Below are 21,864 nucleotides of genomic sequence, written 5' to 3' on the forward strand. Positions count from 1 at the left end.
TGCAGTTATTTTGACTAAAAAGGCTTTTTAGACACTTGGAGACCAAAATAGAGTCATTTTGACCAAAAATTTTTTTTCAGGCCATTGGAGCCCAAATGGCCGGTTTTAGACAAATCTGGTCTAAAACAGGCATTTTAAGACTCTAAAAGACAAAAATACATTCATTTTGACTTAATTTTTTTTCAGACCTTTGGTGACCAAATGCAGTTATTTTGACTAAAAAAGGCTTTTTGGACACTTGGAGACCAGAATAGAGTAATTTTGACCAAAAAATGTTTTTCAGGCCATTGGAGCCATGGGTTTTACTGACAGCTAAGAACGTAGAATTCTGTGGCTAAAGGTACATTAGGTATTCACAGGATACAGAAGTAAGTGTCGGCCATAAAAGGCCCCAGAAATTAGCCCACATGGGTTACCTGACACTTACCTTCAGTCACAGAATACTACGTTGTTAGTTAAACCCATGTGGGCTAATTTTTGGGGCCTATACAGGCCGACACTTACTTCTGTACACTGTGAATGCCTAATGTACTAGGGGGACGGAGCGTGCGTGGCCGATGCAGAGTCTCTCTCTGGTAACAGATCGCTGACATCGCTTATACAGCAGGCACTGCTGAGTGCCCAACAAATGTGAGTTGATCTGCCTTTCTCTAATAAAGCACACCCTTATTAGTAAGCAGAGAGCACTAGATTTCTTCATCTGTTTCTTATATGTCCCGGGATCCCTCGAGGTGCAATACAGTGTGGCTCTTTCCTGGAAGTCTGATCCATGATACATGTGATTGCTGGCCCGTTTGGGTCCTTTAGGAAGGTGAGAGGCTAATTCACCTGGTGGAGGGATTCACTAATTGGTGTTTACAACTTGTTTTCATCACTGGATTTTCTTCAATTGGATACGGGGACACTCTTCATATCACTTTATTGGAAGCACACACATTGCTATGTGCCTTATGAACTGGATATGATTTATTGTATTTAAAGTCATCACTTTTTTATTATATTTCTGGCGCATCACATTTTGGTAGGATTTAATGCCTAATGTACCTTCAGCCACAGAATGCTAAATACATTCATTTTGACAAAAAAATTTTTAGACCATTGGAGACCAAGTGCAGTGTCTAAAACCGGCTTTTTAAGACTCTAAAAGACAAAAATACAGTCATTTTTGAATAAAAAAGTTTGTCAGTTATTTTGGCTAAAAAAAGCTTTTTAGACACCTGGAGACCAAAAAAGAGTCATTTTGACCAAAGAAATTTTTTTGGGCCATTGGAGCCCAAATGTCTAAAATCTTGTCTAAAACCGGCTTTTTATGGCTCTAAAAGACAAAATTATAGTCATTTTGACAAAAAAATTTTTCAGACCTTTGGTTACCAAATTGAGTTATTTTGACTAAAAAGGCCTTTTAGACACTTGGAGACCAAAATAGAGTCATTTTGACCAAAAATATTTTTAAGCCATTGGAGCACAAATTGCCGGTTTTAGACAAATCTGATCTAAAACCGGCTTTTTAAGACACTAAAAGACAAAAATACATTCATTTTGACTATTTTTTTCTGACCTTTGGTGACCAAATGCAGTTATTTATACTAAAAAAAGATTTTTAGACACTTGGAGACCAAAATAGAGTCATTTTAACCAAAAAAAATGTTCATGCCATTGGAGCCCAAATGTCTAAAATCTTGTCTAAAACCAGATTTTTAAGGCTCTAAAAGACAAAAATAGAGTCAATTTGTCTAAATTGTTTTTCAGATCTTTGGTGACCAAATGCAGTTATTTTGACTAAAAAAGGCTTTTAGACACTTGGAGACCAAAATAGAGTCATTTTGACCAAAAAACTTTTTTTCAGGCCATTGGAGCCAAATGTCTAAAATCTTGTCTAAAACCGGATTTTTAATGCGCTAAAAGACAAACATATAGTCATTTTGACTAAAGTTTTTTTCAGACCTTTGGTGGCCAAATGCAGTTATTTTGACTAAAAAAAGGCTTTTTAGACACTTGGAGACCAAAATAGAGTCATTTTGACCGAAAACATTTTTTCAGGCCATTGGAGCCCAAATGGACGGTTTTAGACAAATCTTGTCTAAAACCGGCTTTTTAAGGCTCTAAAAGACAAAAATACAGTTATTTTGACACATTTTTTTATCAGACCTTTGGTGACTAAATGCAGTTATTTATACTAAAAAAGGCTTTTTAGACACTTGGAGACCAAAATAGAGTCATTTTGACCAAAAAACTTTTTTTCAGGCCATTGGAGCCAAATGTCTAAAATCTTGTCTAAAACCGGATTTTTAATGCGCTAAAAGACAAACATATAGTCATTTTGACTAAAGTTTTTTTCAGACCTTTGGTGGCCAAATGCAGTTATTTTGACTAAAAAAAGGCTTTTTAGACACTTGGAGACCAAAATAGAGTCATTTTGACCGAAAACATTTTTTCAGGCCATTGGAGCCCAAATGGACGGTTTTAGACAAATCTTGTCTAAAACCGACTTTTTAAGGCTCTAAAAGACAAAAATACAGTTATTTTGACAAATTTTTTTTATCAGACCTTTGGTGACTAAATGCAGTTATTTATACTAAAAAAGGCTTTTTAGACAATTGGAGACCAAAATAGAGCTCCAATAGCCTGAAAAAAAGTTTTTTTTGGTCAAAATGACTCTATTTTGGTCTCCAAGTGTTTAAAAAGCCTTTTTCTAGTCAAAATGCATTTGGTCACCTAAGGTCTGAAAAAAAATGTATTCAAATTGACTGTATTTTTGTCTTTTAGTGCTTTAAAAAGCCGGTTTTAGACAAGATTTTAGACATTTTGGCTCCAATGGCCTGAAAATCTTTTTGGTCAAAATGACTCTATTTTGGTCTCCAAGTGTCTAAAGAGCCCTTTTTAGTATAAATAACTGCATTTGGTCACCAAAGGTCTTAAATTTTTTTTAGTCCTAATGACTATATTTTTGTCTTTTAGAGCATTAAAAAGCTGATTTTAGACAAGATTTTAGACATTTGGCTCCAATGGCCTGAAAAACATTTTTTGGTCAAAATTACTTTATTCTGGTCTCCAAGTGTCTAAAAAGCCTTTTTTAGTCAAAATAACTGCATTTGGTCACCAAAGGTCTGAAAAAAAATTAAGTCAAAATGAATGTATTTTTGTCTTTTAGAGTCTTAAAATGCCTGTTTTAGACCAGATTTGTCTAAAACCGGCCATTTGGGCTCCAATGGCCTGAAAAAATTTTTTTGGTCAAAATGACTCTATTTTGGTCTCCAAGTGTCTAAAAAGCCTTTTTAGTCAAAATAACTGCATTTGGTAACCAAAGGTCTGAAAATTTTTTTTGTCAAAATGACTATATTTTTGTCTTTTAGAGCCCTAAAAAGCCGGTTTTAGACAAGATTTTAGACATTTGGGCTCCAATGGCCTGAAAAAATTTCTTTGGTCAAAATGACTCTTTTTTGGTCTCCAGGTGTCTAATAACCTTTTTTTAGCCAAAATAACTGCATTTGGTCACCAAAGGTCTGGAAAACTTTTTTAGTCAAAAATGACTGTATTTTTGTCTTTTAGAGTCTTAAAAAGCCGGTTTTAGACACTGCACTTGGTCTCCAATTGTCCGAAATTTTTTTGTCAAAATGAATGTATTTAGCATTCTGTGGCTGAAGGTACATTAGGCATTCACAGGATACAGAAGTAAGTGTCGGCCATAAAAGTCCCCAAAAATTAGCCTGACAGCTAAGAACGTAGTATTTGGTGGCTGAAGGTACATTAGGCATTCACAGGGTACAGAAGTAAGTGTCGGCCTGTATAGGCCCCAAAAATTAGCCCACATGGGTTTAACTAAGAACGTAGTATTCTGTGACTGAAGGTAAGTGTCAGGTAAACCCATGTGGGCTCATTTCTGGGGCCTTTTATGGCCGACACTTACTTCTGTATCCTGTGAATGCCTAATGTACCTTTAGCCACAGAATACTACATTCTTAGCAGTCAGGTAAACACATGTGAGCTAATTTTTGGGGGCTATAGAGGCCGACACTTACTTCTGTATACTGTGTGAATGCCTGCTGTACCTCTAGCCATCCAATACTACATTCTTTGCTGTCAGTTAAACCCATGTGAGCTAATTTTTGGGGCCTAAACAGTCCGACACTTGTGGCCATAGGCAATAACCATTGCCACCATTGACCCCTTTGAACTTGGCCATAGCAAGATGGCACCTCAGGATAAACAAAAAGAAAGCCAACGAATAAAGCAAAAGCCAAAAGTCTACAGTGCATACCCCGATCCCTGCTGCCACCCCCTGCCTCTCGGAGTCCCAGGAGGGGGGTCCCGGTCTCACAGACACTCTGGGGGATGGGGACCTGAGGAGGCACATTTGGGCCCTTCCTACTAAGGCAGACCTGGACAGATTCATCTCCAGGGTTGAGACTGCTTAACTGTCAGGTAAACCCATGTGAGCTAATTTTTGGGGCCTATACATGTCGACACTTTTGTATACTGTGTGAATGCCTACTGTACCTCTTGCCAGAACACAGAACAGCACAGAACCCCTATAGGTCATCTTTGGTGCGTAGGGTAGCCGAGACATCACCTCTAGTAGCTTGAAGATAAAAGGGGAAGCCCCAGTGGTAGGTGAGGCCAGCAGCTTGAAGCGACTCGAGCAGAGGACGAAGAGCCCTGCGTTGCATAAGGGTGTGGCGCGACAAATCCTGGTAGAAGTAAAGACGTGCACCATCAAAGTAAAAAAAGGGCTTGTTTCTCATCTTCTGCATTATATTGTCTTTAACGGTGTATTTATGGAGCTTACAGATGACGTCACGTGGATTGTCAGCGTCTTGTGAAGGAGGTCGCAGGGCCCTGTGCGCCCTATCAATTTCAATAGGGGCAGTGGCAGGGAGGCCCAAAATCTCTCTGAATATGTCCGTCAGTGTGGGGACAATGTCCCTAGGGGCCGTGGCTTCAGGGAGGCCCAGAATCCTGATATTCCCCCGGCGGCTGCGATTTTCAAAGTCGTCAAGTTGGGAGAGCAGGGCCTCAATTTTCTGATCCTGTCCAACACAGTGTGCCTGTAACTGGGAAATGATAGGGAGAGCTGCATCCAGGCGCTGTTCTACAGACTCCACCCGGGATCCCAAGTGAGAAGTGTCCACCTTCAGCTGAGCAATATCCTCTTTAAAGGCAGTCTCAACCCTGGAGATGAATCTGTCCAGGTCTGCCTTAGTAGGAAGGGCCCAAATGTGCCTCCTCAGGTCCCCATCCCCCAGAGTGTCTGTGAGACCGGGACCCCCCTCCTGGGACTCCGAGAGGCAGGGGGTGGCAGCAGGGATCGGGGTATGCACTGTAGACTTTTGGCTTTTGCTTTATTCGTTGGCTTTCTTTTTGTTTATCCTGAGGTGCCATCTTGCTATGGCCAAGTTCAAAGGGGTCAATGGTGGCAGTGGTTATTGCCTATGGCCACATCACCCTTAACGCGCCTGATCTCGGAAGCTAAGCAGGGTCAGGCCTGTAACCAGGATGGGAGACCACCTGGGAATACCAAGTGCTGTAGACTTTTGGCTTTTCCTTTATTCGTTGGCTTTCTTTTTGTTTCTCCTGAGGAGCCATGTTGCCATGGCCAAGTTCAAAGGGGTCGAGGGTGGCAGTGGTGATCGCCTACGGCCACATCACCCTGAACGCGCCTGATTTCGGAAGCTAAGCAGGGTCGGGCCTGGTTAGTACCTGAAGGGGAGACCGCCTGGGAATACCAAGTGCTGTAGGCTTTTGGCTTTTCATTTATTCGTTGACTTTCTTTTTGTTTCTCCTGAGGAGCCATCTTGCCATGGCCAAGTTCAAAGGGGTCGAGGGTGGCAGTGGTGGTTGCCTATGGCCACATCACCCTGAATGCGCCCGATCTCATTTGATCTCGGAAGCTAAGTAGCATCAGGCCTGGTTAGTACCTGGATGGGAGACCGCCTGTGTAGAGGAGGAGTAGTTTAATCTACATTGGCTCCGCTGGTAGACAGGAAAACAGGTAATAATCCAACTAAGCAGGTACAGCATGCAACAATCCAGGTAGTGTTATACAATCCTTCCCTCCTAAGAACTAGATGACACATAAGCTGGGAGTCAACTCAGAATGCCTTGTTTATTGAAAACACAAGAGATCTACACTCTGCCAAAACCCTCTCCCTCTTTGAGTCATTCTTCCAAGTGTCTAAAAAGCCTTTTTAAGTCAGAGTCTGCAGAGTCGGCGAAACATGTTGGACCTGGGTGACCCCACTACTCTAGGATATGGCTCATAATTTTATTTATCACATATTTTCTATATTGACTGTCTTTTGATGCCTTTGTATCTGTGTCTTTTTTAACAATTTTGTACACATGTATTAACAAAATCATTATATATTAAATTGGTCTTCTATTTATCTATTCATGCCAAGTAACTCCTGCCTACAAAGTCCCAGGTTGGGTGTTTCCTCAGAATACACAGTTCCCTGTGGGGCTCATTTAGGCTCTGGTGTATTGGAACACCAATACCACTTGATACACTTTTTTCTCATATGTCCTTAGGGATGTGGCAGGACCTTTCTTGGCTTACTGGCATTTAGGGACGGCACCTAACACTTTCCACTTACTTCTGCATCCTGTGAATGCCTAATGTACCTTTAGCCACAGGATACTACGTTCTTAGCAGTCAGGTAAACCCATGTGAGCTAATTTTTGGGGCCTATACAGGCCGACACTTACTTCTGTATACTGTGTGAATGCCTGATGTACCTCTAGCCATCCAATAATACATTCTTTGCTGTCAGTTAAACCCATGTGAGCTACGTTTTGGGGCCTAAACAGGCCGACACTTACTTCTGTATACTGTCAATGTCACCACTGCCACCCTCGACCCCTTTGAACTTGGCCATGGCAAGATGGCACCTCAGGTTATTCGTTGGCTTTCTTTTTGTTTCTCCTGTGTGAATGCCTAATTTACCTCTAGCCATCAAATACTAAGTTCTTTGCTGTCAGTTAAACCCATGTGAGCTATTTTTTGGGGCCTATACAGGCCGACACTTACTTCTGTATACTGTGAATGCCTAATGTACCTTCAGCCACCAAATACACTATGTTCTTTGCTGTCAGTTAAACCCATGCAAGCTAAGTTTTGGCCCTATACAGGCTGACCCTTACTTCTGTATCCTGTGAAAGACTAATGTACCTCCAGCCATCAAATACTACGTTCTGTGCTGTCAGTTAAACCCATGTGAGCTAATGTTTGGGGCCTATACAGGCCGACACTTACTTCAGTCTACTGTGAATGCCTAATGTACCTCCAGCCATCAAATACACTACGTTCTTTGCTGTCAGTTAAAACCATGTGAGCTAATTTTTGGGGCCTATACAGTCTGACACTTACTTCTGTATACTGTGAATGCCTAATGTGTTTGCCAGAGATACTTTGGCAGCCTACTTGACGCTGATTCTGAAGGAGGGTAAGGACCCAGCAAATTGCGGAAGTTATAGGCCTATCTCCTTGTTAAATACAGATTTAAAAATCTTCACGAAAATATTAGCTACTAGAATGTCGAGGATCCTTTCGAGGGTAATTCATTTAGATCAAGTAGGATTCATGATGGCAAGAGAAGCGAAAGACAATACTACGAGAGTCCTCAATTTAATCCACATAGTTAATAAAGCAAGGACCCCCTGTGTTATACTGAGCACCGACGCAGAAAAGGCTTTCGATAGAGTTGAGTGGGCCTTTATGCAGTCAGTGCTCAGATATATAGGAGTAGGAGAAGTAATGAAGGAAAGAATCACCAAAGTCTATTCAAATCCGACAGCGAGGGTGAAGGCTAATGGGGTACTCTCAGAACCTTTTTATATAAAGAACGGCACAAGACAAGGATGTCCACTTTCCCCATTGCTCTTCGCTCTAGTACTGGAACCTTTCTTATGTAAAATCCGCATGAATCCGGATATAAGAGGAGTTTCCCAGGGCAAAGAGCAATATAAAATCGCAGCCTATGCGGATGATCTGTTATTTACCTTGCCAGAGCCAGACATCTCACTACCGGTGCTCCTAAAGGAATTTAAACAGTATGGGGACTAAAAGTAACTTTGGCTTTATCTGGGTGAAAGAGGCAGTGAAATATTTAGGGACATATATATCAGCAGACCTGTCAAGGATAGTCGACCTGAATTTGCTCCCTCTGGTCAAGGAGACAAGGAGACTTCTTGACCAATGGGAGGGGGGACTCCAGTCTTGGTTTGGGAGGGGGAACCTAATAAAAATGAACATCTTACCAAAATATTTATATTTGAAGCGAGCTCTGCCTATCAAAATATCGAATAGCTTCTTTAAAACCATACATGGAATGTTTACTAGATATATCTGGGCCAAAAAGGAGCCACACATAGCTCGTAATAGCTTAACTTTGCCTAAGCATATGGGAGGACTTGCGATCCCAGATCTATGTAGATACTATCATGCCATACAGCTAAATAGAATAATAGATTGGTGGCACCATTCGGAAATGAAGATTTGGGTTCAAATAGAACAGGCACAGACTGCAGTGTCCTTAAAGAGAGCGTTATGGTGCTATCAGAGTCTCCCTAAGACATTAAAAACACACCCATTGATAGGAAATACTATAAAGATAGGTAATCAGCAATCCCTGAGGCAAAAGTTAACAACAATAGATTTCCCTCTATATCCTATATTGGGGAACCCAAACTTTACCCCAGGACTGGATAGACAGTATTTCAAAAAACTACGAGAATCCGGACAAGTAAGTGTAAAAATGTTTGCGAATCAGAGGAGCTGGCCCTCGATCCCTAATTTAACAGATAGGAACGGACCATTTGGCCTCCCCCTTTGGGAGGCGCTCCAGGTACAACATTTCTTGGAGTCGCTCCCAAGGCCGGAGAAATTTGTAAAACTGTTGACAAACTTTGAGAGGCTATGTGAGAAGGGGGAGAGTAGTGGACGTGTCCTCTCTATGCTATATAAAAATGATGAATACCCCAATAGAACAACAGAAATTAGATTGGGTGGAAAAGTGGAAATCATATTTAAATAGGGATATAACAATAGCACAGGTACAGAGAATATGTAGGTTAACATTCGGGCCAACAAAGTGCACTAAAATTCAGGAAACAAATTATAAGATCTTAACCAGATGGTATAATACACCAGATAAATTACATAAGTGGTATCCCCAGGAATCTGATAGGTGCTGGAGATGTGGGGAGGGAGAGAGTACGTTGTACAATATTTTCTGGAATTGCCCAGATATAAAGAAATACTGGTCTGAAGTAGGGGGTATAATTCAGAAAATAACGGATTATAGAATTGAGGGAGATGCAGCCTTTTGCCTCTTGCAGATATCAGGGCTATCAAGGAAGAAATATGAAAGATCGATATTACCTCATATGATGAATGCTGCAAGAGCATGCATACCGCAATACTGGAGGAGGACAAATCCCCCCTCAGTATCTGAATGGGCACGGAAATTAGAGCATATAAATAAAATGGAGGATTTAGTACTTTCCTCACAAAACAAATACGAACAATATAAGGCGATATGGGGTATCTGGAACTTATTTACGACCTCGGATGAGGGGAAACAACTTCTCCACTTAGCACCCTAAAATATGAGCTTGGGGGACTAGACTACAAAGGTTCAGCGTTTTGGAGGCCCTGGTTGAGGGAGGAGAGGGGGAGGGGGGGAGAGGGGGAGGAGAAATTTTTTTTAAAAAATGTTTATTTTTTGTTTTTTTTGTGAGTGGATGTTTGTCTGATAGTATGAGTGAGGGAAGGGGGGGAGGGTAGGGAGGGAGGGGAAAAAAGTGGAAAGGAGAAAAGAATAGTGTAGGAGACGGAAAGATGAACTCCATAGCTGTCTTCTCGGAAGACACAATACAGAGGTAGATTAAAGGGGGCAGCAGTGATGTTTGGAGAGGAAGGGAGAGGGAAGAGTGAAAAGGAAGATTGGGTAAGAGCCTTGCGATCTGGACAAACTGTTTCCTCGTCAAGGATTTTTTTTCTCTTTCTTATTGCGGGCACTATTGGTACCCTGGAAAATGATGAATATTTCTTTGAATGTGAACACATTGTGTACTGGGAAGAGGATGGGGGCTTGTATTGTGGTTCTCGTTCTCTTTTTGTTTATGCCTTGGAGGTATATATTATACTTTGTGTTGTAATTCTCCTTGAAATTGAAATAAAGAACAATAAATCCAAAAAAAAAAAAAGAAAGCTAAGAACGTAGTATTCTGTGGCTGAAGGTACATTAGGCATTCACGGGATACAGAAGTAAGTGTCGGCCTTAAAAGGCCCCAAAAATTAGCCCACATGGGTTTACCTGACAACTAAGAACGTAGTATTTGGTGCCTGGAGGTACATTAGGCATTCACACAGTATACAGAAGTAAGTGTCGGCCTGTATAGGCCCCAAAAATTAGCTCACATGGGTTTAACTGACAGCAAAGAACGTAGTATTTAATGGCTGGAGGTACATTAGGCATTCACATGATACAGAAGTAAGTGTCGGCCTGTATAGGCCCCAAAAATTAGCTCACATGGGTTTAACTGACAGCAAAGAACGTAGTTTGATGGCTGGAGGTACATTAGGCTTTCACAGGATACAGAAGTAAGTGTCAGCCTATATAGGCCCCAAAACTTAGCTCACATGGGTTTAACTGACAGCAAAGAACATAGTGTATTTGATGGCTAGAGGTAAATTAGGCATTCACACAGGAGAAACAAAAAGAAAGCCAACGAATAACTTGAGGTGCCATCTTGCCATGGCCAGATGTGGCAGGGGTGATTGCCTACGGCCACATCACCCTGAACGCACCCGATCTTGTCTAATCTTGGAGGCTAAGCAGGGTCGGGCCTGGTCAGTACCTGGATGGGAGACCGCCTGGGAATACCAGGTGCTGTAGGCTTTTGGCTTTTCCTTTATTCGTTGGCTTTCTTTTTGTTTCTCCTGAGGTGCCATCTTGCCATGGCCAAGTTCAAAGGGGTCGAGGGTGGCAGGGGTGATCGCCTACGGCCACATCACCCTGAACGTGCCCTATCTCGTCTGATCTCAGAAGCTAAGCAGGGTCGGGCTTGGTTAGTCCCTTGATGGGAGACCGCCTGGGAATACCAGGTGCTGTAAGGCTTTTGGGTTTTCCTTTTTTTTTTTTTTATTTAAAATTTTGTAATATAACACGTGAGTATCAACAACAGAAAAGGTACAATTAAATACAGACATTATGCAAATTAGGTCACTCATAGTATGGGTAACCTGAACTGGGGAAGGGCAGGGTGGGGGGAGGGGGGTCCAGGGTAAAAAGAGCATGGAAACTGATGGGGAATGTGAGAGTGGGGAAGAGTTCTTGGGCGAGTCCTGGAACGTAAATGTATATTGATCCATAGAGGGGTCGGATTTGGGGAAGGAGTACTTGACGTAATTGTCCCATTTCTGTAGAAATGATTTCCGTGAGGATGGGGCTGAAAAAAACGTGTTGAGGCGGTCAATGGAAAGAAGTGTGGAAAGCTCTGATCTGACCCGGGAAACTAAGGGGGGAGTCGTGGAGATCCAATTAGTTAGGATTGTCCTTCTGGCCACCAGTAAACAGGTCAGGATCCACAGACGATGTGGCGAGGCACACTTTTGGAGGCGTTTGTCCCAGTAACCGAACAGGAGCAATATAGGGTCTTTGGGTATGTGCCACTTCGTCACTTCCCCGATGAAGGTCAGTACCTGGTCCCAGAATGTCATGATATAGGGACAGGACCAGAACTTGTGGCAAAGAGAAGGTCTTTCCGCGGAACATAACAGACAATTATGAGCATCCTGAATCGTTTTGTTTAGAGGTACATTAGGCATTCACACAGTATACAGAAGTAAGTGTCGGCATGTATAGGCCCCAAAAATTAGCTCACATGGGTTTACCTGACAGCTAAGTATGTAGTATTTGGAGGCTGAAGGTACATTAGGCATTCACAGGATACAGAAGTAAGTGTCGGCCTGTATAGTCCCCAAAAATTAGCCCACATGGGTTTAACTGACAGCTAATAACGTAGTATTCTGTGGCTGAAGGTACATTAGGCATTCACAGGATACAGAAGTAAGTGTCAGCCTGTATAGGCCCCAAAAATTAGCTCACATGGGTTTAACTGACAGCAAAGAACGTACTGTATTTGATGGCTGGAGGTACATTAGGCATTTCCAGTATACAGAAGTAAGTGTCGGCCTTTATAGACCCCAAAAATTAGCTCACATAGGTTTAACTGACAGCAAGGAACGTAGTATTTAAAGGATGGAATTACATTAGGCATTCACAGGATACAGAAGTAAGTGTCGGCCTGTATAGGCCCCAAAAATTAGCTCACATGGGTTTAACTGACACCAAAGAACGTAGTGTATTTGATGGCTGGAGGTACATCAGGCATTGACAGTATACAGAAGTAAGTGTCGGCCTGTTTAGGCCCCAAAACGTAGCTCACATGGGTTTAACTGACAGCAATGAACGTATTATTGGATGGCTAGAGGTACATCAGGCATTCACACAGTATACAGAAGTAAGTGTCGGCCTGTATAGGCCCCAAAAATTAGCTCACATGGGTTTACCTAAAAACGTAGTATTCTGTGGCTAAAGGTACATTAGGCATTCACAGGATGCAGAAGCAAGTAGAAAATGTTAGGTACCGACCCTAAATGCCAGTAAGCCAAGAAAGGTCCTGCCACATCCCTAAGGACATATGAGAAAAAAGTGTATCAAGTGGTATTGGTGTTCCAATACACCAGACCCTAAATGAGCCCCACAGGGAACTGTGTATTCTGAGGAAACACCCAACCTGGGACTTTGTAGGCAGGAGTTACTTGGCATGAATAGATAAATAGAAGACCAATTTAATATATAATGATTTTATTAATACATGTGTACAAAATTGTTAAAAAAGACACAGATGCAAAGGCATCAAAAGACAGTCAATATAGAAAATATGTGATAAATAAAATTATGAGCCATATCCTAGAGTAGTGGGGTCACCCAGGTCCAACATGTTTTGCCGACTCTGCAGACTCTGACTTAAAAAGGCTTTTTAGACACTTGGAAACCATAATAGAGTCATTTTGACCAAAAACTTTTTCAGGCCATTGGAGCCCAAATGGCCTGTTTTAGACAAATCGAGTCTAAAAACGGCTTTTTAAGGCTCTAAAAGACAAAAATACAGTCATTTTGACAAAAAAAATTTCAGACCTTTGGTGACCAAATGCCGTTATTTTGACTAACAAAAGCTTTTTAGACACTTGGAGACCAAAATAGAGTCATTTTGACCAAAACATTTTTTTCAGGCCATTGGAGCCAAATGTCTAAAATCTTTTCTAAAACCGGCTTTTTAAGGCTCTAAAAGACAAAAATATAGTCATTTTGACTACATTTTTTTTCTGACCTTTGGAGCAAATGCAGTAATTTGACTAAAAAAGGATTTTAAGACACTTGGAGACCAAAATAGAGTAATTTTGACCGAAAATATCTTTTCAGGCCATTGGAGCCCAAATGGCCAGTTTTAGACTAATCTTGTCTAAACCCAGCTTTTTAAGGCTCTAAAAGACAAAAATACAGTCATTTTGACTAAAAAAATGTTCAGATCTTTGGTGACCAAATGCCGTTATTTTGACTAAAAAAGGATTTTTAGACACTTGGAGACCAAAATAGTCATTTTGACCAAAAAAATTTCAGGCCATTGGAGAGCAAAATGCAGTTATCTTGTCTAAAACTGGCTTTTTAAGACTCAAAGACAAAAATACAGTCATTTTGCCTAAAAAAGTTTTTCAGACCTTTGTTGACCAAATGCAGTTATTTTGACTAAAAAAGGCTTTTTAGACACTTGGAGACCAAAATAGTTATTTTAATCAAAAAAAATTTCAGGCCATTGGAGCCAAATGTCTAAAATCTTGTCTAAAACCGGCTTTTTAAGGCTCTAAAAGACAAAAATTGACAGCTAAAAATGTAGTATTCTGTGGCTGAAGGTACATTAGGCATTTACAGGATAAAGAAGTAAGTGTCGGCCATAAAAGGACCCAAAAATTAGCCCAAATAGGTTTACCTGACAGCTAAGAACGTAGTATTCTGTGGCTGAAGGAACATTAGGCATTAACAGGATAAAGAAGTAAGTGTCGGCCATAAAAGGCCTGGTAAATCTCCGGGGGCTGATGGTATCCCGTCGGAGGTTTACAGCCGATACGCTGAACAGTTGGTGCCCGTGCTGCTGCGGGTATATAACGAAGCCTTCCGTATTGGCCGCTGTTAGAAATGCTTCCTGAGCACACTGATGTGCTGTCATGAATCTGCAATCTAAAGGGTTAACCTAGAGCAGACTAATTGCAGTAATTGGCAAACAGGCTGCCTTATTTAAACAGCTCAGAAGCACTGTGTCTTTGCTGACTTGTCTGCAGCTCTTCCTGTGTTCCTGAAGCCTGCTTCCTGTTACCTGTTTGATATCCGTTTTGACCTTTGGCTTGTTCCTGACCTTGTTGACCTGCTGCCCGTCCTGACCCCCGGCTTGTTTGACCATTCTCTCGGATCTCCCTTGTCTGCTTATCTGCCTTCGGATCATGACCGGCTTCTCCCTTGGTGGGGCGACCCTGAGGACTGCGACCTGGTATCCACACGCAGCAAAATCCATCCTCCCCACTAGAGGCTCTGGCGAAAACCGGTGGAAACTTAGATTCCGCACCTCAGGTTAGCCTGTGTCACTTACCTTGGGGGTTCCCGTCTAAGCTCCGCCCTCTGGCACACGTGGGGCCTTCCTCTGCCATCAGGCTACCACTTGTATCCCTAACAGTACAAGTCAGCCATGACGGAGCCTGCAAGAGAAGCCTCACCGTTGGAAGAGATCTGCCAACACCTCGCAGCCCTGTCTCAAACCGTAAAGTCACTTCAAGACGGCTACACACAGCTAGAGGAACGGCTGCGCTCTACGACACTTCAGGGGGATCCTCCTGTATTATCTGCTTCCTCTCCTGCTGCAGCACTCTCTGCACCTGCTTCTGGCCCTACCGTAGTGATGCTGCCACCAGAACCTCGAGTTCCTGCTCCCGAAAAATATTCCGGGGATCGCGGTAAATTCCGCGCCTTTCGCAACGCCTGCCAGCTGTATTTCTCCCTGCAACCTCGAACCTTTTCTTTGGAGACCACCAAGGTGGGGTTTGTTTATCTCCCTGCTCCTAGGCGAACCCCAGTTCGCCTAGGAGCAGGGAGATATCGGCTCCTTGAAGAGGGCAGCCCCCATTAAACTCCTTACGGTCATTTTTTGAGGCCATGGCACAGCTCTATGTTGACCCGCAGCGATCCTCCACCGCAGAAGCTGCGCTTCATGTTCTTCAGCAGGGTCGCAGGCCCGTAGAACACTACGTCACTGACTTCCGCTGCCTCAGTTCCGATACGTCCTGAAACGAAGCAGCACTCCGGTATCAGTTCCGTCTCGGCTTTCAGAAGGACTGAAGGACGAGCTGGCGCGAGTAGGTGTCCCCAACGCCTTGGAAGATTTGATTTCCCAGGCCATTCAAATCGTCCGGTGGCTACGGGAGCGCAGAGCAGAACGATCTCCGCAGCAGTTCAGACCAGCCTGGACGCTACCACGAGTTGCTCATCCTGCATACTTTTCTTCTGCTGGGTCAGCTCTTACCAACCCCGCTCCCGCTAGAGTCGCCTCAGATATGACTGAACCTTGGGATCATACGGCCTGGTTTGTACCCGGAGGAGAGACGCCGTCACCAGTTGGGTAAGCTGTGCCTGTATTGCGGTGAAGCTGGCCACTATGTGCGCTCCTGCCCGGCAAAATACCATAAGTTCATGCCGGCCTCACCATCTGTTGCCAGTTCCTCCCACCTAGCCTTTCCTGTGTCATTACAGCTTCCGGAAGGACTCGTCCCAGTTACCGCAATCATTGACTTTGGAGCCTGCCGTTGTTTCATTGATCGCTCGTTCGCCCTGCATGTTGCGTACCTCTCCGGCTCAAGACTCAGGACCTCACCATCTTCCTGGCTGATGGCTCCCACATCAAATCTGGGCCCGTGACCCAAGAAACTTTTCCCCTTCCTATGGTCTTCTCCTCCGGCCATAAGGAACTGATTAGCCTGGATGTTATCACATCCTCCTTATTTCCCATTATCCTGGGATTACCGTGGTTGCAAGCACATAACCCGCAAGTCAATTGGATCACAGGCACCATCCAGTTCCCATCTCTTTACTGCAAGAATTCCTGTCTACCCGCTCCTCCTGAATTCCCCAAGACTCTGTTCTGTCTTGAATCCGAACCTGATGTATGTTCTGTGGTGCCCAAAGCATACCATGATTTCCTGGATGTATTCAGCAAACGGGGAGCAGAGACCTTGCCCCCCCACCGTCCATATGACTGCCCCATCGACTTGCTCCCAGGAGCCGAAATCCCGTTCGGCCGGATTTACCCACTTTCTGAACGTGAGCTGGACGTCTTAAAGGACTATGTAGACGAAAGTCTGAAGAAGGGGTTCATCCATCCCTCTACCTCTCCAGCAAGGGCAGGTATCCTCTTCGTAGAGAAGAAGGATCACACCCTCCGACCCTGCATCGATTATAGGGATTTAAATAAAGTTACTATTAAAAAACGTTATCCCCTTCCTCTAGTCCCCGAACTCTTTCAGAGACTCAGATCTGCCATCCTGTTTACTAAGCTGGATCTTCGTGGGGCGTACAACTTGGTGCGCATCCGAGAGGGCGACGAATGGAAGACTGCTTCCCGCACTAGATTCGGACATTTTGAATACCTGGTAATGCCATTTGGCCTTTGTAATGCTCCTGCCACGTTCCAACACTTTGTGAACGACATCTTCAGGGATTGGTTGGATATCTTCGTCATCGTATACTTGGATGACATCCTAATCTTCTCAACATCCCTAGAGCAGCATCGCGAGCACGTTCGAAATGTCCTCGGTCGCCTTCGCCAGCATGGTCTCTACGCCAAGGCCGAGAAGTGCGTTTTTGAGCAGAACAGTATCCCGTTTCTGGGGTTAATAATTTCCACAGAAGGAATAGAGATGGATCCTCAGAAGGTCTCTGCCATTCTGGACTGGCCACCTCCATCAGACAAAAAGGGAGTACAGCGCTTCGTTGGCTTCGCCAATTTTTATAGGAGGTTCATTAAGGGGTTCTCTAACATCATAGCCCCTTACTAAGAAGAACGTCCACTTCCAGTGGACCCCAGAAGCTCAGTCCGCCTTCTCGGTTCTTAAAAAACATTTTACCTCTGCCCCTATCCTAAGTCACCCGGATCCTGCCTTACCCTATCTCCTGGAGGTAGACGCATCGGACGTTTCGGTCGGGGCAGTCATCTCCCAAAGACAGGGAACTAGAGACTTAACTCACCCAATAGCCTTCTTTTCCCGGAAACTCTCTCCCGCGGAGAAAAACTATGATGTCGGGGATCGGGAACTCCTGGCAATCAAAGCCGCTCTCGAAGAGTGGAGATATCTACTAGAAGGAGCATCACACCCGATTCTTATATTTACCGATCATAAGAACCTTGAGTACTTAAGATCTGCAAAGCGACTTAGACCCCGCCAGGCCCGATGGGCACTCTTCTTCTCCAGATTCTCGTTCCATATCACCTATCGGCCCGGGTCGAAAAATGTCAAACCAGATGCCCTGTCCCGGATGTTTGATAATACTAAAGAAGAGTTGGTACCTGACACTATCCAGTCAGAGAAAAACTTCCTGCTCACTAGCCTGAAATCCCATCTTGAGCAAGCCTCTGCCAAAATTTCCGGTCCACCCGGGATACCCCTGTCACGCAAGGATGGTTTGTTGTGGGCTAAGGACAAAATATTTGTCCCGGAGGGAGTCAGAGTTTCGGTTCTAGCTGCCTGCCATGACCACCCTCTTGCTGGCCATTTTGGTGTTCATAGGACCCTTGACCTCATGCAACGCACCTTCTGGTGGCCTGAGATGGGAAAAGACTGCAGAAGTTATGTGTCTTCCTGTGTTTCTTGCTGAAGGAGTAAAACCACCAGAAGTAAGGCGTGGGGTCTCCTCAGACCACTCCCAATCCCTGACCGGCCCTGGCAAACTATCGCCATGGACTTTATCGTGGAACTTCCACCTTTGGCCGGGTGCTCCGCCATTTTTGTGGTTGTAGACCGGCTTACTAAGATGGCCCACTTTCTACCCCTCAAAGGTACCCCCTCTGCAAAAGAAACTGCAGAAGTCTTCATTAGGGAGATTGTGTGACTCCACGGGGTACCCACGAACATTATCTCGGACAGAGGGGTACAGTTCATGTCCCGCTTTTGGAGGGCCTTGTGTAAGCTACTAAAAATTGAATTATCTATGTCCTCAGCTTACCACCCGCAGACAAACGGGCAAACAGAGAGGACAAACCAGACCCTGGAACAATATCTCCGGTGCTTTACCACCTTCGTCCAGGACGACTGGGTAGCATTACTACCATTTGCGGAATTTGCCTTTAATAATTCACGACATTCCATTACCGGGCAATCTCCCTTCTTTGCCAATTATGGTTTTCATCCTTCCTTTCTGCCCGACGTCCCATCTGATTCCGGAGTGCCCGCAGTTCAGGTCACCATTGACTTCTTCACGAGTAACAACAAACTTCTGAAGGACACCTTGGCCAAGGCTCAGATAGCGTCCAAAAGAATCTTTGATGGGAAAAAGAGGGGAGAACTGATTCTCCAACCAGGTGCCCAGGTCTTTTTATCCACAGCTAACCTGCGCTTGGCCTGACCATCCAAGAAGTTGGCTTCCAGGTTTATCGGCCCATTCCCCGTTAAAATAAGACTCAATGCCGTGTCCTATGAGTTATCCTTACCTGATACCCTACGGATCCATCCTGTGTTCCATATCACTCTTTTTTAAAACCCGTGGTTCCCGACGCCTTCCCCGGCAGAAGCCCTGGACCTCCGGAACCAGTGATGGTGGATGGCGACATGGAGTACGAAGTTGAGGCTGTACTTGATTGCCGGAAAAGAGGTAACCAGCTTCAGTTCCTTATTAAATGGAAGGGTTATGTGCCGGAAGAGAATTCCTGGGAACCTGAGAGTAACATTTATGCCGCAGACCTGATCCAGGCGTTTTTTCTTGCCCATCCTCAGAAAAGCAGTTTGTTGGACACCCGGAGGTTGCCCTTAAGGGGGGGGGCAATGTTAGGAATGCTTCCTGAGCACACTGATGTGCTGTCATGAATCTGCAATCTAAAACCTAGAGCAGACTAATTGCAGTAATTGGCAAAGAGGCTGCCTTATTTAAACAGCTCAGAAGCACTGTGTCTTTGCTGACTTGTCTGCAGCTTTTCCTGTCTTCCTGTGTTCCTGAAGCCTGCTTCCTGTTACCTGTTTGATATCCGTTTTGACCTTTGGCTTGTTCCTGACCTTGTTGACCTGCTGCCCGTCCTGACCCCCGGCTTCTTTGACCATTCTCTCGGATCTCCCTTGTCTGCTTATCTGCCTTCGGATCTTGATCGGCTTCTTCCTTGGTGGGGTGACCCTGAGGACTGCGACCTGGTATCCACACGCAGCAAAATCCATCCTCACCACTAGAGGCTCTGGTGAAAACCGGTGGATACTTAGATTCCGCACCTCAGGTTAGCCTGTGTCACTTACCTTGGGGGTTCCTGTCTAAGCACCGCCCTCTGGCACACGTGGAGCCTTCCTCTGCCATCAGGCTACCACTTGTATCCCTAACAGCCGCCTTCCTGCCTCTATGTCCGAAGCTATAGTTGTTTTCCTGCTGAAGCCCGGCAAGGATCCGCTTTTGTCGGATTCCTAAAGGCCCATATCTCTACTCACAACGGATGTTAAAATTCTAGCTAAGATACTGGCCACTAGGCTGTCCTCTGTTGTCCAGGGGGTTGTCCATAGGGATCAATCGGGGTTTATCCTGACCAGATCGACGGCACTTAATCTCCGCCGACTATTTCTGAACCTTCAGATCCCAGTAGACAACCCTGGGAACCGGGCAGTCTTTTCGCTAGATGCCGCTAAGGCATTCGATAGTGTTGAATGGGTGTACCTATGGGAAGTTCTCAAGCGCTTTGGTGTGGGAGAGAACTTTCTGAACTGGGTGTGGGTACTGTACGCTGCCCCCACGGGCAGACTGAGGGTGAACGGGGAGCTTTCTGGACCCTTCTGTTTGCACAGGGGGACTAGGCAGGGCTGCCCGCTATCTCCATTGCTGTTTGCCATGGCACTGGAGACCTTAGCGGCGCGGATTTGGTCCTCCCCTGACATAGTGGGGTTCAGAAGGGGCTCCCATGCAGACGTTATCTCACTCTATGCGGATGACACACTGCTCTACCTAGGTGATACAGGGGAATCCTTGCGGGCGGTAATGTCCCTTATTGACTATTTTGGGTCCCTGTCGGGATTTTCCATAAATTGGGATAAATCAGTTTTAATGCCCCTTGATCCCATAACTCAGCCTCTTCCGGACTGTGCATCCACAGTGCGAGTGGTTGACTCCTTCAAATATTTGGGGATCCAGGTGTCTCCTGATCCTACCCAGTATATCACACTGAACCTCGTACCTCTGCTGCAAAGTTCCCTTGTTGGTGGCTGGGCGAGTCAATCTAATTAAGATGGTGTGGGCTCCTCAACTTCTTTATGTCTTGCACAACTCCCCAATCTGGATACCCAGGAAATGGTTCTATAGGATTGACTCCCAGTTCCGAGAACTGATCTGGTGCAAAAAAGTGGCTAGGATTAAATTGGCTACCCTTCAGATGGGCAAGTCCCCAACCCCAGAGTATATTTTCTAGCCTTCCAGGTTCAGCATATGGGGGGCTGGGGTCTTTTGGATCCATTCGATCCTATTGGGTCCTTATTGGTCCCTACTGACTCGCCTCACCCTGTCCTTGTACACCTTGAAGCGGGGTTCTCCAATATGGGGACTCGGTTACCCACACTCGCCTTGATTCGCATGGTGTGGCGCTGTGTCAAGGGGATGTTGCAGATCACGGGTTACCTTCCTCAGACTCCGATTTGGCATAATCGCAACTTTTCGGAACTGTTTCATCTAGAGGGCGCGGAGATGTGGGAGGCCCATGGTGTATATTTTATAGCACAATTGTTCAGAGCTGGGGTACTGAAATATATTCAAGACTTACAGAGGGAGTTTGATGTTCCTAGGCACTGTTTCTTTCGCTACCTACAATTGAGACACGCGATGATGGCCCAGGCAGGCTTGGCTTCTTTGACACCCGACACTCACTGCCTGTTGGGTGAAGTGTTTCGGGTCTCGGACAAGAATATGATCTCACAGGTTTATGTCCTTCTGTTGGGATCCGTGCAGGACCCCTCTTCCCTCCCTGCTCGTGCGGGGTGGGAGGGGGGATCTTGGACCCATAGATGGGGAGACGTGGGATCTTTGCCTCTCATCGATCCCTTTGGTGTCGGTGTCGGCCTCCCATAAGATATCTCACTTATTTCTGTTTCACAGAGCATACAGAACACCGATGCAGCTGTACCGTTGGGGACGCAGATCTACTCCCTTGTGCCCCAAATGTGAGAGAGACCAGGGTACACTTATACACATGATGTTTAGATGTCCCAAGCTGTTTCGCTACTGGGGGAAGGTAATTGACACGATCTCTAAAGTGTATAATTTTCAGCTACTAAGGGATCCTGTGGTCTGTCTGCTTGGTGCTCTGGAGGTGGACACTCTGACCCCAAATGCTCACGTTGCCGTGTTGCGATTGTTGTATATTGCTCGCAAATTAATTACTAGATTTTGGATCGCCTCCAGGGTGCCGAGCATGGGCCAGTGGATAACACAGGTCAATGCCTCTTTAATCAGGGAAAAGCTGACATACCAGCATTGAAATGCTCACAAGAAATTTGCCTCGTTATGGCAACCTTGGTTGGAT

Source organism: Pelophylax lessonae (assembly GCF_965119305.1).
Source record: "Pelophylax lessonae genome assembly, chromosome: 2".
Taxonomy (NCBI): Eukaryota; Metazoa; Chordata; class Amphibia; order Anura; family Ranidae; genus Pelophylax; species Pelophylax lessonae.